The following is a 12,589-nucleotide window of genomic DNA, read 5'->3' on the forward strand; positions in this document are numbered from 1 at the left end:
CTTGGAATCAACCCAAATGTCTATCAGTGACAGACTGGATTAAGAAAATGTGGCACATATACACCATGGAATACTATGCAGCCATAAAAAAGGATGAGTTTGAGTCCTTTGTAGAGACATGGATGCAGCTGGAAACCATTCTCAGCAAACTATCGCCAAGAACAGAAAACCAAACACTGCATGTTCTCACTCATAGGTGGGAACTGAACAATGATATCACTTGGACTCGGGAAGGGGAACATCACACACCTGGGCCTATCACGGGGAGGGGGTAGGGGGGAGGGACTGCATTGGGAGTTATACCTCATGTAAATGACGAATTGATGGGTGCTGAAGAGTTGATGGGTGCAGCACACCAACATGGCACAAGTATACATGTGTAACAAACCTGTACGTTATGCACATGTACCCTAGAACTTAAAGTATAATAAAAAAAAAAAAAATAGCCCTCGGGAACTTTCTATGCAGACACTCTCGGAAACTTTCTATGCAGAGACCCCGAGACTGGAAGAAGACAGCATCGCAAACAATTTTGACAACTACTGGTGAACACCAGTATATTGATGTATATATTATGTATATATACACACACATATATACACACACACATCTAATGTGTGTGTGCACATATAGATGTTATTTGTGTGTGATTATATATAGATATAAAATTTGTAATACTTCTAGCTCTCAGAAAAATATACATATATGCACACACACAGACATACGTACATCTATATTAGCCTATATTTTCAATGAGAGGAGCATCTTGTTACTTTTATGCCTATGGGAATAGTAATCACTTATACCAAACAACTAGCTGGGATTTTAACAGAAACTTGTCACTCCATAAATATTCATGGAAATATAATTTTATACACACACACACACACACACACGTGCAAGTATGCTAATTGCCTTAGGCAAGAATATTTGAACATTTAGAAAAAGATTTTGGCTGGGCATGGTAGTTCATGCCTGTAATCCCGTCACTTTGGGACGCTGAGGCAGACAGATTGCTTGAGCTCAGGGCTTCAAAACCAGTCTGGGCAACATAGTGAAACCTCATCTCTACTAAAAATACAAAAACTAGCCGTGTGTGGTAGCGTGTGCCTGTAGTACCAGATACTTGGGAGGCTCAGGTAGGAGGATGATCTGAGCCCAGGAAGTCGAGGCTGCAGTGAGCCCTGATCATGCTACTGCACTTTAGCCTGGGCGACAAAGCTGACACCCTGTCTCAAAAAAAGAAAAAAGAAAAAAAATTGTACATTTGGCTGCTTATTTAAAACAAGCTGCTATTAAGTAGTTGTGCTCAAGGAAGATAAAATTAAGAAAGGACCTGTGTAGGCTGAATATTTGGATATAACCGAGGTAAAGAGAAGAATTGTTAAGAAAACAAATACAATTACAGCAAACATTGTACATTCAACTTCAATACTGTATATAAATTTACATATTATATTGACTTCATATACATAAACAAATCATTTTTCGGAGCCAGATTTGGAAGTATTAAGACTTTGAATGCCTAGGTCAAGAAACCTTTGTTTTTCATTCTTTTCTTCTTTTATTTTCCTTTTTTTAGTGACAGGGTCTGGCTATGTTGCCCAAGCTGGTTTCCGATTCCTGGCCTCAAGCAATCCTCCTACCTTGGCCTTGCAATGTGCTGGGATTACGTGTGTTGCTACTGTTCCTGGCAAAAGACATTTTTAAGTGAACTGATCTCTAGGATAAGTTGTTATATGTAGTTGAATACGTTTTAGCTGTTTTATATACACTGAAATTGACCTTCTGGAAGTGTTTTAGGGAAGATGAATGCCTTACATGTAACTAATTTTGACTCCTTTTTACTCCTGAAATTTTGGCTAATCCCATTATTCTTAATGAGTGTTAAGGAATAAAATAAATCCTTACTCTAGATTTTAAGAAAATACAGAGATAGAAAATGAAAGAACACTCTTCTGTTACTTTATCCCATTAGGAAATGTAGAGTTGCACTCCTGACTCTAAACATTTGGGATTGGTAATCTTGTTATATGTTGTGCTATTTAAAGATTCACTTATGTCACATAGAATGCTTTTTATTAAATGAGGTTAAGAAATATTAATTTAACATGATAGTGCATAGAAATCACCTGCTTTTAAACAGGCAAAGTTGCACATATATAGTATTCCTAGTAAATTTTAATTCATAAAATAAATATGAGCTTGTGCTTAGAAATTTTATGATTTAAGATAATTTTACAAATTTTAATTGGAAAGACAATTATGTTACTAGTTTTTATTCTTTCATATCTATTTTATATGCCTATTTTGGTAAAAACCAATATTTTATTTACCACATGTCAGGATACAGAAAAGGTGGAGCCGATTACAATGAAAAAATTTTGCAAGCAAAATAATCAAACCTAACCATATTAAAAATACCTGGGAATTTCCACAAAGATTAAAGCAAGCCAAACAATATATTATCCAATATTTTTTCTGTGGTTCCTATAAATTTAAATAAATACCTTAGTAACTTAAAATACTTTTGAAGTTAGTTCAAATTATATTTATTCAATATAAAAGTTGTAACAAAAATGCTATGTTATATATAGCATATACACATTATATAAGATGGTTTTCATTATTTCTGATTAAAATGTAATCAAGTAGGAAGCATGCTACATAAATCATGTATACATTTCAAGGTGCATTATTTTGAGAGTCACTGACAGTCATTTACAAACTGATTTTCTTTGCTTGCACCTTCTGACAAATAATCAACAAATTTATACATTTATATTCTTTTTTCTATTTTTCTTTTTGTAGATGGAGTCTCACTCCATCACCCAGGCTGGAGTGCAGTGGTGTGATCTTGGCTCCCTGCAACCTCTCCCTCCCAGGTTCAAGCGATTCTCCCACCTCAGCCTCCCAATTAGCTGGGATTACAAGCCCCTGCCACCATGCCCAGCTAATTTTTGTATTTTAAGTAGAGACAGGGTTTCACAATGTTGGCCAGGCTGGTCTCAAACTCCTGGCCTCCAGTGACCCACCCCCTCTTGACCTCCCAAAGTGCTGGGATTACAGGCTTGAGCCACTGGCACCTGGCCCTGCATTTATATTCCTAATAAAAATATATTGTATGTGCATGGTACTTAACATACTCCAGGATGTTTTCTCATATATTGAATCCATTTATCATTTAACTTTTTAAAATCAATCTTCCAGGAAGGTATTAATAGTCTCATTTTGCATATTAAAGAAACGATGTTTGTAGAAGCTCAAAGCCACATAGATCATATGTGGTAAAGCTTGCACTTGGAGCTACTTGAAGCTGTGTTTTCTGATCATCCTTATTGCTTCCAAAAGCCACATATATTTTACAGTAGTTCCATAAATATATTATTTTTATATGTCCATTTGGAGATGTTTGAAAATGGGAGACTGTCCAATACATGCATTAGAGAGTGAGCTTTGAGATTTCAGAGAAGTGTTCAAATTTGGCTCAATTGCCTCCAGTTATGTAATCCACCACAACTTACATAACTGGGAATAATGATGTGATACATTTGTACACTGAGAAACGACTAAGAACCAAGTCTTGGGACATTCCAGAATTCACTTGTTCATTTCTTCATATATTCACTTTCAAGTGAATATTACATTATTCTCCGATCTAGACACTGCAACTATAGTCCCAAGGGGTAAAACGTAAAAAGTCAATAACCTGATGTGGCAACATATTCACATCCATGGGACCTATCTATATACCTATATGTATACTTCTAGTCTCATTTAAAATACGGAATGACTGCTCTCTGCATTGCCCTACACAGCTTTTGGTTTTTCACAGCATATAGTCACAGCATATATTTTAAATGACAGCTCAAGGCTATGAAAATAAATTTTCCAGCATTAAAATCGGAGGTCTTGCAATCTCTTATAACCTAGCTTTGAAAGTCATTGTTAAGAGCTGAAGTGCACCTCTCTACCCCCCACCAATTTATATATTGAAGCCCTAACACTCAATATGACTGCATTTGGAAACAGGCAAACAGGCCTTTAAAGAGGTAATTAAGGTTACACCAGAACCTAATGGTGGGGTCCTAATCCAATATGAGTGATGTCTTTATAGGAAGAAGAGACACTAGGGAAGGACAAACACCAAGGATAGGCCAAAGAAAGACAGAAAGAAAGCAGCTGTCTGCAACCCAAGGAGAGAAACCTCTGGAAAAGCCAAATCTGCTGGCAACTTATTTTGGAGTTCTAGCCTCCAGAACTAGAAGAAAAAATAAATTTCTGTTGTTTAAGCCATCCACTCTGTGGTATTGTATTATGGCAATACCACAGTCAACTAAAACCATCATGTGGCATAACTTCAGTTATACTCAAATGGTTGAAACAGTGACTTGCCCACCAGATTTTAGGAGATGACCGTCTTAATGAGAAGACTGTTAAGTAATTTGCAATCATGTTCTAAAGCCACCACATATTGTTTTTTTGTTGATATAGAATCTCTTAGATATCTGACCTATATTTGAACTCATGTTATTGCTTTTATCAATGAGAACTTTGCCTGTAATCACTTGTGACCTTTTGATGATATAACCCATGGTGATAGGTTTGTGGTAACTATTGCTCCGTGAAGCCAATGCACCGGCAAACTCTGAGTTCTATGTTTTTACCTGAATCACCATGTTTATCCTTGCATCTGTTGTTGCAAGAGAATGTAGCTGTACCCTACTCTACCAGGGACAAGCAGTTACTCAAATTAAAAAAAAAAAAAAAAAGGAAATTTGCTAAGGACTTTGGTAAGACTGAGTTAGTGTTTCTTGAAATTTCTTTAAGCCTCAACTCAATCCTCTTGGTTTATCAAGTTTTCTTTATTTTAAGGTAACTTAGAAGAAGAAATCAATCCTCGTTTATTTTCTAAAATTTTGAGAATTAGGGTAGTGCTTCAACACCGCTAAAATTTTCGTATTTTAGAAAAAAAAAAATCCTTGGGTGCTGTCAGATGAATGGTAGGCAAATTCAAGAGACAATACTTCAAGAGAAAGAGGAAGCTTTTTTTTTTTAGTTTTCAAAGTCTCTGTGTTTCCCAGCATTTTTTTTTTTTTCAGGGATGTATTTCATTTTATTTAATTTTCAAGTTATCAGTGACCTCATTTCTTGCTTCTGTTTCCCTATTATTATTTTTAATGGTCTGGGAAGAAAGAGTCACTTGTTCGGGCCATTAAAAATGAAGTTTAATGAAAGCCTGTACATTAAAAAAAAATTCCTTCACTATTAGAAGCCAATCTGAAGAAGAGCCCCTTCTGGTTTCTAGGGGATTTACTGAAGAAACTGCACCCAAATGATGCATTAAACACATTTACGCTTAGAGCCTAATATATGTTCATTTCTGAAATCCAATGCAGATACATCTAAACGAGCTGACAATGAACAAGAATTTTTTTTCCTCATTATTGTCTGTCACATTAAACTAAGTAGGGGTTCCTCTAAATTAAGTAAAGTTTGTCTACTTCTAAATATCAGACTGTTTTTTCCTTTCTGCTTACATTAGTTATGTGTAAATCAAATGTATCTCGATGCAAAGTGTTTCCCCTTAAGAAATCAACGTCATTCACACAGACTGATATAGTGAAGCACTGGAGACTAAGGAAAATTCATTAAAAATGAAACACCCTGTGAATTGAACATAAAAAACATGTTATGTTTTAAATAGGAGGAAAATAGCCCTGTTTTCTTACAACAAACAGGCCCTCAGCCAAAATACTGTTGCGTTGCTGACTGAGTTTGGGGTTATTACTAAAATGGAAAGAAAATGTTATTTGTAGAAGATATTTTTATACTCAAATCTGCATTTATACATTCTGTAGCTAACATTTACTACTTATATTCCATGGAAACAGATGCTACACAAATACAAGGATGTACTACTTGTTCACGCGGTAGGCAAATTAGGAATTTTATATCCATGATTGGAGTTTTCAAACAAAATCAAAATAAGCATCTTCAAATTTTTTCTTTTCAGAGTGTTACAAATTACACTACATAGTTCTATTTTAGCATTAACTGCCAGGTACTCGTATTTTTGGCCCAACTTTGGTCTCAACAAGGCTGGTTAATACACTTACAAAAAGCACACAGAGCAAAATTGACACAGTCAAATGTTCTCTCTGTATTAACATGGTTTATTCATGCTCACCACACTTTGTCTCTACTTCTCATATTTTGATCATTTTATCTAAGGGGACGTACGGAGGAACTGTTCCTGTGGGGAAAGAGACGGGTAGTAGTAGAGGACTCTGTCTATACTTTTATGTGAACAAGGATGTGTCAAGTCAATGTGTTGAGCATGAGCTAAATACTTGGACAGGCAAATTGCCATGAAAAATACCTACATCAGTTAATAAAGGGTTGAAACTAGAGAATTACACATAACATAGTATCAATCCTGGAAAATACATAGTCAGAAGAATCAATCAAGAAAGACAGGTATCACGGGAACTGAGGCAAAGTTAATAAGATAATTAGGGTAGAGAGAAGCTTTGAAAGGTCCTTCCTACAACCTGTACTCAACACTTCACATAACCATCACAGAAAATGGGCTATATCATATATTGCCCCAGACATGCATTTGCATAAGCACTCATACATAGTTCACTGAAATCTTTCACAGTGTATTACACTCAGTGTTCTGCTGTAGCTTACCTACAGGGTTCTAGATTCCAGGGCCAAAGTTTCCCTGCAAACTTGAATGTATGCATACCATTTTAATTTTTCTTTGGAGACAGGGGCATCTTGGTCCCAGTTCTATTCATCTTTCTTAAAGCATCTGAGGCTGGGGTAGAAGATGATCACATCAGTAGGGAGTGGCTTGCAGCTAACATGCAAAGTACATTTACTTTCAGTTTCCAATGCCTCAATCAAACTGACTTTAAATGTGTCTGGTCCATCAGGCTGTGAGAGTATCATGACAGACACTATCTATGGCAGTTTTGAGAATCCCTTCTCTCAATAGTGTCAGTCACACTGCTTTCTGGGTTGGGGCCAGTGGATGTGCTCCCTCTGAATGATTCAAGTTTGACTCACACAGCCATGACTCCTTTGAGGAGTACACTTAAATCCACGGCATCTCCTGCCCCATTGCTAAGATAACTTCTCTATTATTCTTCCCAGTTTTCTACATAGTATCTAGTGAAGTTTTCCATGGCACACAAGGATAAACACAAAAGAATATACCTGGATTGTTTTGTTTCACACACTCCAGTGGGACACTCACAGCTACGTAAACCCAATCTAAGGTTATAAAAACCTTGGTACTAGTTAACGTTTCATCGATAGTTTTTTCCCATGGGAATTCACCTCTTCGAAGGATCTATCTCCTAGAGAGCCAAAGCTCCATTATTACAGCCAAGACCTACTGCACAGGAGGGTCTGAGATCTTTTACTGTCTCATCCTAACAACTCTACGAAGTATAGGAAGGTCTAAGCCCTAAGATGTCCCAGCTATTGCCATTTTTCCTTTATAAGAATGAATTACACCCTTTACCTTTCCAAAGAGAACCAGTGGAAATTTAATAATCTGCCTGGTTTCTGCCCATAGTAGTTGTAAATTGTTTCTTCTTCTGTCCAGTGTTGGTGTGCATCTCTGTAAACGGCATCTGAAAAGAATTTAGAATTTCTATCTTGCAGATTTAATACTAGTTGTTAAAGTGAGGTGGACCAGAGGCTGCCTGCCAGTTAATGGGTAACTTTCCCTCCCCAGAGGAGTTAGTACTAACCAGGATGCTATTCAATATTTTATTCTGCAATCACCCATCCAATTCATCCTTGATTATAGGCAATAAAATGGAGGCCCACTTACAGAGTTGTTGACCATAAAATTTGACATTTTCACCATAACTTAAACAGGCTTCCCTCAAATCCTCTCAATCCGTCCTCAAGGACCTTAGTTCTCCTCTTTCAGAACACATCTGTCACTATCACATGTCCATTGCCAAAATTGTCAAGAACAATGAAGAGTCTGAAATTTTATCTCATTTGTCAGTTAACAACTTATGAACACTGCCTTTTTCTGGTGTACAATCTATGCAATTTCTACAAACTTCTGTAATTATTTGAGGATATCACATAGATGTCTTCAGCAGATGAATCCAAGTCACAGCATAAAGATGACTGATCAAGTTACAAGCAGACAGGGTGTCTGCTTGATCCTGAGATTTTAAGAAAAGCAAGCTTATCTGTTAGTGCTACAATTTATGCATTATATAAATTGGATTTGGAATGCATGACTCTATCTCTTTAAACAATACATGCTGGGTAAGTCAAATTTCAAATTAAATCACCTTAATATTGTATTTATTTATAGAAAATGCACAATTTCTGTAAGGAAAATTATGTAAAATTCATCCTTATATAACTGATGCTATTTGTTAAGTAGTTTCCTATAAATATGATATCTGGTATTTTCCTAATCATAATGATTTAAATTGCTATCTTATAGCTAGCAAAATGATTCAGTGTATTTAAATGTCCTCATTTTCCTGCATCAAAATGGAAATTTATTTTTTGAAAATGCATAGCTATGTATAAAATCCTTTTAAAAGCATTCATTTTATTTGATGAGCTGTCTATTTGGTACCATACCTATGGAAGCAGGTCAATTTTAATAGAGGCATTAATAAGACATGTTACCCCCTGGTGCCTGAAGGTGAAAATATAGTAGGTCTGCCTTCAGAGAAACATTTCTCAGTCCATCTGGCGATTGAACCAATTCTTCAGTTAAAGACATTTTACCTAATTAATTCTTATGTAAGAATTTCCCAACGTTATCACTTCTGAAAACAAAATGCTTGCTTAGTGTATTGGTCTTCATTTTTTAAACAAAAAGTGTTAAATTCAAAGGACACTTTGATAATGAATCTAGAAGATAAATGCAGTGCACTGAGTTCACTATTCACTATGTTATTTACATTCTTACCAGGGCAGATTCTGCTGCAATCAGCATATTTGTATCCTCCAAAATAAAGCATTTTAGGTCACTTAATCTCTTCAATGCCCATAAAGGAGATGAACTGGCATTCCAAAACAATTGTTAATGTTTAAGTTACATTATTAACATACATTTTTATCTTGGGTGGATGCAGAAAATTCAATATCAAAATAATAGTGTCTTCGAGCTATCATTAAAGAGATGACTGGTTTTTTTGAATGTCTGATTCTATTTCAATATACTTTGGCAACTCTTGTCTCAGATTCAACACATGACATCCGAGCATGGGAACTAATCATTTTAGAGGGGGAAGTGTCCAGAGAAGCAAAAGCAACACTAAAGAGAGTAAAAAGCCCAAAACATATTCATTCAAGGAATACCTACTTGTTAATAAATACACACTGGTTTCTTCTCCTTTTATTTAGCGGACTGTGACCTACCTGTTTTGAGAAATGTTTTTGAAATATTTTATGACATTTTGAGAAGACACATCTACTGATCATATTATTGAAGAATATTGTGATCATATAGTAATCACCCGTTTAACAGCTAATAAAATTTTTGTCTATATTTTGTACATAAACATGTTCTGCAGAGAATTATTAGTATTTTAAATTTATAATATATTCTTATCTTTCTGAACACCTTACAGCACATTCTGGCTAAGCAGGTTTGTGAACTCAATCTACAATATGCTGTATACTAAGTGGGCACTGGCCAAGTGTTCTAGAGATGAGTTGTTTTTAGAAAGGAGAAGAAGATTATTTGGAATGTCTGACTCTTTGTAGAGGGCTACCAGTAAGGGCAGTGTACTTGAAGAAGAGAAACCCCTAAATGATGGAATGCCTCCATTTCTTCTCTAACTCCAAAAACAAAGTTAGGCTCAGAAAACTAAAATATTGAATGCTTTATTCCATAAAAGCACTTTCCTCAAAATTGTTGTATATTACACTGTTTTATAAAAGATACACATATAGTTGAATGAAATATACATTAATCACAGGAAAAACATGGCCCAAGTTTAACAAGCCTCAGCCTTTCTGAGAAGCATTTACCTATTACACATGCCTTGAAATGTTGTCAATCTAGACCAAACAGATGAGAATTTCTTCTCTTACTAGAGTCAAGAAAAGGGTTTACTAAAGAAGAAAGTTTAGCAAAGATCCTAAGTGTATCTTGGAGCCACACTGCTATATTGAGGGGAGATTTTTCATGTACAAGGAAGAAGAGCAAAGCCATGAGTCATCAATGTGTCTGTTGGGTACAAGCATGGAACCATTGTGGCTTCTATGAAAATAAGGAAAAGGGAGAATACTAGAAAGTATAATAAAGAGAAAATGAAACTGTTGCTGTTTGCTGATATGATCATATACCTAGAAAACCCTGAAGACTCATCCAAAAAGCTCCTAGAACTTGTAAATGAATTCAGTAAAGTTTCAGGATACAAAATTAATGTACACAAATCTGCTCTACACCAACGGTAACCAAGCTGAGAATCAAATGAAGAACTAAACCCCTTTTACAATCGCTGCAAAAAAATAAAATACCTAGGAGGTGAAAAACCTCTACAAGGAAAACTAAAAAACATTGCTGAAAGACATCATAGATGACACAAACAAATGGAAACACAACCCATGCTCATGAATGGGTAGAATCAATATTATGAAAATGTCCATACTGTCAAAAGCAATCTAGAAGTTCAATGCAATTCTCATGAAAATACCATAATTCTTCACAGAACTAGAAACAATGGTCCTAAAATTCATATGGAACCAAAAAAAAAACCCCACATAGTCAAAGCAAGACTAATCAAAAAGAATAAATCTGGAGGCATCACATTACCCGACTTCAAACTATACTATAAGGCCACAGTCACCAAAGCAGCATGGGTATTGGTATAAAAATAGGCACATAGACCAATGGAGCAGAATAAAGAACCCAGAAACAGAGCCAAATACTTACAGCCAATTGATCTTCAACAAAGCAAACAAAAACATAAAGCAGGGAAAGGACACTCTATTCAACAAACGGTGCTGGGATAATTGACAAGCTGTATGTAGAAGAATGAAACTCGATCCTCATCTCTCACCTTTTACAAAAATCAACTCAAAATTGATCAAAGGCTTAAATCTAAGACCTGAAACCATGAAAATTCTAAAAGATAATATCGGAAAAACCCTTCTAGACCTTGGCTAAGGCCAAGATTTCATGACCAAAAACCTAAAAGCAAATGCAACAAAAACAGATAAATAGATGAGACTTAATTAAACTAAAGAGCTTCTGCAGAGCAGAAGAAATAATCAGACAAGTTAACGGACAACCTACAGAGTGGGAGAAAATCTTCACAATATATGTATAGCTTTTGCTATACATCTGACAAAGGACTAATATCCAGAATCTACAAAGAACTCAAACACATCATCAAAACAATCTAACAAATCTCATCAAAAAGTAGGCAAGGACATGAATAGACATTTTTCAAAAGGAGATATACAAATGGCCAACAAGCCTATGATAAAATGTTCAGTATCACTAATTATCAGGGAAATTCAAATCAAAACCACAATGCACCACCACCTCACTCCTGCAAGAATGGCTAAAATCAAAAAATTTTTTAAAAAATAGATGTTGATGCTGGGCGCGGTGGCTCAATGCCTGTGCAATCCCAGCACTTTGGGAGCCCGAGACGGGCGGGCTCTCAAGGTCAGGAGATCGAGACCCATCCTGGCTAACACGGGTGAAACCCCGTCTCTACTAAAAAAATAACACAAAACTAGTCCAGGGCGAACGGTGGCGGGCGCTGTAGTCCCAGCTACTCGGAGAGCTGAGGCATGAGAATGGCGTGAACCCAGGAGGCGGAGGCTTGCAGTGAGCTGGAGATCCGGCCACTGCACTCCAGCATGGGCGACAGAGACTCCACCTCAAAAAAGATGTTAGTGTGGATGTGATAAAAAGGGAACACGTTTACACTGTTGGTGGGAATGTAACCAGTACAACTGAAAGGAGTTAGCTAGCTTGCCTTAGGTAGATATCAAGAGAAGGGTCCTCGGAGAGTCCCCGGCCCATAGGTCAGTCCCTCATGCTCCCATAATATAAAAAGTAGCCTGGGGAAAAAAAAAATCAAGCTGCAGACAGGACAAGGGAACCGTCACAAGGTGTTGTGCCTGGAAACATGACCATGACTGCACAGATAGATAAACCTCCGGCCCATTTGGATAAACACTTGCACAAACCTCTGGCTCGCTCAGAATAAAAAAAACCAAGGCCCGGCACAGAAATGCCTTTGTCCCTTGTATAGTTGGCAGGCTCCCAGGAAAAAGTTTCTTCTCTTCTTGTGGGCATGGCCACAGTGGGCTCCAGTGGGTTCCAGTGGGCACTCTCCTTTCTTATTTTCTGATTGTGAGACCGGCCTCTATGAATCATCACTTAAGCCCCTGATTGGTCCTGGACCAAGGTCTGGGGCCAAGCTTTTACTTCAGCTCCTGATAGGTCCTGGGGCAAGCTGAGTAGTCTCCATAAATCATCACTTCAGCCCCTGATTGGTCCTGGGTCAAGCTTTCTAATTGGTCCCAGGCCAAGGCCCTGGGCCAAGCTGAGTCACGCATTCTC

Source organism: Rhinopithecus bieti, unplaced genomic scaffold, assembly GCF_001698545.2.
Source record: "Rhinopithecus bieti isolate Rb0 unplaced genomic scaffold, ASM169854v2 scaffold_1295, whole genome shotgun sequence".
Taxonomy (NCBI): domain Eukaryota; kingdom Metazoa; phylum Chordata; class Mammalia; order Primates; family Cercopithecidae; genus Rhinopithecus; species Rhinopithecus bieti.